The following is a 5,183-nucleotide window of genomic DNA, read 5'->3' on the forward strand; positions in this document are numbered from 1 at the left end:
CACACACACACACACACACACGCACAGCTTTATCTGTGTATGAAGAACTGTATCCACGAATCAAAGATTCGTGTTCCTTAGACATTTCATGTAGTTTGACTTTCTAATGATATGTCACGTGAACGTTCTGATTCATCTCTGCCTTTTCTGTCTTCTACTTGATCCGTTCTGTGAGTAAGACTCTTCACTCAGGTTTGGATTTGACCTGTTGAGAGTCTCTTCTGTGTGATTTCAATTTGATTGATTTTTTTTTTCCCGTGTATCACTATATTGATTTTTTTTTACATCCTTTTCTTACTTTGTTCAGGAGTTTATTTGCATCCTCTTTGACTTGGCTGAGCAATTTAATAAATATTCTTTTGAATTCTCTGTCTAGGGGTGCATCTAATTTTCACTCACTGGAATTCATTCTATAGAATTGAGAATTATTTGAGGAATTACGCTGACTTTTTCTTTTCCCATTTCTTGTGTTCTGCAATGACTTACACACCAGAGATTAGGTTCGTTTTTAAATTATTTGTAGTGTTTCATGGTGACCAGGTTGTAGTAGGGTTGCGGTACTATTTGTCTCCATTAGACTGGGAGTATTCAGGTAGTGGCAAATCCTCAGTCCTTATACTCGGAGCTCCAGATATATTCTCTAGCATTACTCTGGCTATAGAATATTAATGCAAAAGCAACCACAGCAGGTGGGTAGGTCCACTAAATGCAGGTGTGGTGTCTCCTCCCCTTCAGCTCCTTACATGGAACTCTTGCTTATCTTTTCTGGTTTTGGATTGACATGTTCTGATGAGAGCAGAATCTTTGTAGTATTGGACCTCCTGTGTCAATCTTTGTATTGTTTCCTCTGTAAATAAAGGTGTGGCTCTATAAATAAGCCATCTGGCCAGTGAGTATCATATGGAGAACGATCCTTCAATTTCTAAGCACTGGAAAGGGCTCTTGGTAGCTTTCCATTGGTATGCCTTAGACTGTAGCTCCTTCATGCATTTGTCATCTTTCATGGTGGGGGTTCGTCTCACTCCAGTCTATGGCTCAGACCAGATTCCCTTCCGCGGAGCACTGCATGGTTCTGCCTCTCAGTTTTATTCTGCTTAGGAGGTTTTCAGGAAATAGACCCTAGTACTTGCCCTGGGTTTCCGTGTAGTATCGCAGAAGCACCTCTGTCTTCAGAGCACCTATAGCCACAGATCCAGCAAGGGTCTTCTTAACGTGGCTTTTCATACTACTCCTGTTAGAAAAGCTTTCTCTCTCGGCACCTATTCCGGTCTGAATGGACTGAGTTCTGATCATTGATAGGTCCAGTATAGGGCATGCTTTCTGATCCTGCTTTGTCTTTCCCTCTTCACCTCCTTCTAGAGTATTAATTCTCCTCTCCCCCTCCTCTTTTCTCATTTTCTGTTACTGAAAGTGGCGGGTGAGTTGTCAAGGCTCTCTCTCTCTTGTTGAAGCCCAGGTTTAAGCAGTTGTTCTCACTCAACTTTGAGAGTACAGCCCAAGCAGGGATGACCCTCCTGGAATGGGCTCTGAACTCTCTTCTGCCTTCTGTTCTGCTTTCCAAAGGTCCCAGTCTTTGTTATTGAAACCAGTGTTCATCGCTTGGCACCTGCTTGACCACCGTATAGCTGCCATGCAACTATTCTGGTTTATTCCCTGGAACTTCTGATACATGACTGGCATTCATTTTTCCTTTAGTCAGATACTCATGGAATGTTTTAAAACAATAATTTTGTGGACAGCTGAGGTGATCCAGTGGGCAAAGAACCTGCTGAGAAGCCTGAGTTTGATCTATAGAGCCCATGTAAAGGTTAAAAAAAAGGTAGGAGAGAATTGATTCAAAATATTATTCTCTGACCTCCACATACATTCTGTGACACACATATACCCACATATCCATCCTATACAAATTCACAAACACACACATCCACATACATACCACACCCACACACCACCACCATGCGTGCTAGTAATAAGTGATGCCTTAAAAGGGACTACTTTAAGTACAGATAATTATATTTTGCTCAAAGTGTCATATAATAGGTCATAGAATCACTGACCACAAGAATTGATTATATTTGCCCAAGAAAATAATAATGATTTGGGGAGGCAGCATTTTTTAGCTTTATCTCACAGTATCACGGCTCATGTAGAATCAATGAAGAATTTCGGAATAAACACATTTTACCTCAGTTCTTTAGACTGCACAGTAAGTGTTCACAAGTAAATGCCACGTTGTGGCACCTTCTGCCAATGAAACTGACTTTCTAGTTTGATCAAGTCTATGGCTACTGATAAGATCCAACAGGGGTCAGAAACTTGAGGAGTTCCCATTCAATGAGGAAAACACGGAACAGGATGGAGGTCACAAGTTGAAAAGCCTGTGCAACCTTGTGTCCATGCCAGAGGCTCTCTCCACAGGGAAGGTGAGACTCAAGGAGAGTGGCTTTCATCCTTCTGCCCTGCTGCTCTACAGCCCTGCTGAGTCTGTTTGTTGGACGAAAAGCCCCAAAAATGAGTCCTCCATAGCACCAGGAGACAACAAACTGTAAGGGGGAAGCAGGTTTTCTCTTGGTCTTTTTTTCCCCCAGAAATTCACAGAAAATGCTATCTCAAACCTGTTTTTCATTCTGCAGTAACACAGAGGTACTGAATGGCTTCCTGCCTTTGGGTTTGGCAGAAATTCCTCTTTCAAGGCACCTGTCTGCTCTTCCACTTCAGTCATGCTGGGAAGAAGGAAGAGATGCCCTAATGCAACTTCTGGAACTGCTGCCAAGGATTCCCATTATTACAATTCATTCTCTTTGAGAGGAAGGCTGTGTAGAAGCGGACTCGGTGACTTAGCAGGATGAACGGAGCAGTCAGGGTCTTCAAGGGGCTGCTCTGACAAGAAGCTTAGGAAACAGTGCTCATCTCAAGGGTGGAATGACGCTACTTGGGATTGACATAGAGCCCAGAGAGATCCTGTTTGAATGATTCTAGATCCACTGAAATAATTTATATTTGCTTATTTACCATTTTCCGTCTTTCTGTCCATCTTGATTACCATGGCATCCCAGACCTCAGCATGGAGCCTTTCCCAGACGGTGCACATCATTGAGTAAAAAAGTAACTGCAGTGTTTTCAATCATCGTGTCTACCACCTATGACCAGGGCTTGGAACCATAATTACTGTCTGCTGAATGGGCTGCTACCTAATGAATACTGCCATCATTTTACAAGGTCTACTGACCATGGACACATTATTCTGCCATTGATTCTCTATTAAAGCATAAAGAGGGTTGACATTTGTCTGGGTTATTTAAATTACTATTCTCATGTTACATAGGAGAATTCTGGACACAGAACCCAACAAGGAATATGTAGTAAAGAAAAAAATGGTGTTTTTACTCTTTGGTAAAGAAGGAATGGGTTGAGAGTTGAGAAATGAATTATACTTGTCCATTTTGGTGTCATACCTGTTTTATTTGCTCTTCCATCTCTCCATCCCCTGTGTTTTGGTTCAATGAGAGAATTTGAGAATCAAGGATGAAATAACTATTTCTAGAGCTGTGCCAGTTAATGGCACCATAAGCCTACACAGTTTGCATGGCCAACTGTCAAAACCTTCTAAAGTTATGTTAAAAGACTTGGCACCAACATGAAAGGGGCCCTCTGTGGCCACAGACCACTCCGTTTCAACATCAAAAAGAACAGCAGACATGATGGAGTGAAACTGAGCCAAGACACGGAACTAGGAATTCTCCATAGTGTTCCTTAAAACATTGCGGGTCACCTTCAGAACTCACCAGGATAGCAGCTTGTTGTTTGTATGATATAAAGATTACGGGGAATAGCATTTCACCTACCTTTTTTTGCCTCTACAACATCTCAAACAAACTGTATCTGAGAGAAATTGCTCCCTTACGGAGGGATCCTTGCAAAACACACAGGAAGAATGATGAAAATAAAAAGTAGCCATTTTATAAGTATTTATAAAATAATATGAATAGGCTCTGCCATCCATGGCTATCAACATTTGGCTGGAAGGTTCACAGGGAACTTGGTATGGAAGGCATCAGTCTGACAACACCTGAATGTATGCAGCAATTGTGATACAGCTCAATGTAAGGAAACCAGACATTACATCAGAGACTCCTATGTTTTACTAAATAGTAGACACACCTGAGGAACTTCTAAAAATCCCAGGATTAAGGTCAAGTTCCAAGCCAATTAAGTCACCGTGTCTGAGGCAGAAGTCTTCTATCAGTAATTTATTCCCGTGTTAGAACTTTTCCAGGTGACTCCAGTAGAGTGCTATTTTTGTTTGTTAATTATGATGTCATGTTGCATTATAAATGATGAACAATGCTCCTACAGCACATTATTAACTTAAACCTGTAGTTCTGACTGTTTATAGAATCCCCGGGACTATAGAAGCATGATATACAATAACACTTAAAGAAAAAAAAAAAAAAGCAGAAATTCAATGGGAAGACAGAGTCAAAGGGATATGAGTGTCCCATATTTTTTAGTAAATAAACAGAATTTTAACAAATAAGAGTTATTTAGACGACCTTTCTTAAACTCTAGCTGGAAGGATTATGCGCCTTGCTATATGAGATTGAACTGTATCTGACTAATAATCTTGTAGAAAATATTTATAAAATCTGCACAAAATAAAAGAAAATACAGTAAGTTAGGTAAAACCACTACAGATAAATATAGTCAGAATACCTATACAAACATCAAGTAAATACAGTAAGATCCACTATTTTGTATAATAAACAGTCATTAAAATTAATTAATTAACACGACACAGTTCAAATGGTGTTAGAGAGATGGCTAGATAGTTAAGAGCACTGGCTGCTCTTCCAGAGTACCTAAGTTCAACTCCTAGCATTCATATAGAAACAAACAACTGTGCATGATCCTGGTTTCAGGGGATCCGGTTCCTGCCTCTGGCCTATATGGGCACCAGGCATTAATGCAGTACCCTATGTACTTTCAGGCAAAAACATTTATACACATAAAGTAAAAATAAATAAATCTAAAAAATGAAAAAAATCATTGCAGATGATGTTGTAAGCAGTCAGAACTTAAAGATGCCAGATTTGATAAAGAATGGAAACTCTTCCTGTTAGTTATACACAGAATCTTTTCTGCTTGGATCATATGCATTAGTGATTACTTTGATGTACCAATAA

General features: G+C 40.1%; 1 protein-coding gene across 2 annotated transcripts in view; it reads right to left on the minus strand.

Annotated features, from left to right (window-relative positions):
• Fhit (fragile histidine triad diadenosine triphosphatase) overlaps nucleotides 1–5,183 on the minus strand; it is a 1,532,796-nt gene that overhangs the window by 955,467 nt on the left and 572,146 nt on the right. The window lies entirely within an intron of this gene.

The sequence above is a fragment of the Mus pahari genome, chromosome 8 (genome assembly GCF_900095145.1).
Source record: "Mus pahari chromosome 8, PAHARI_EIJ_v1.1, whole genome shotgun sequence".
Lineage (NCBI taxonomy): Eukaryota > Metazoa > Chordata > Mammalia > Rodentia > Muridae > Mus > Mus pahari.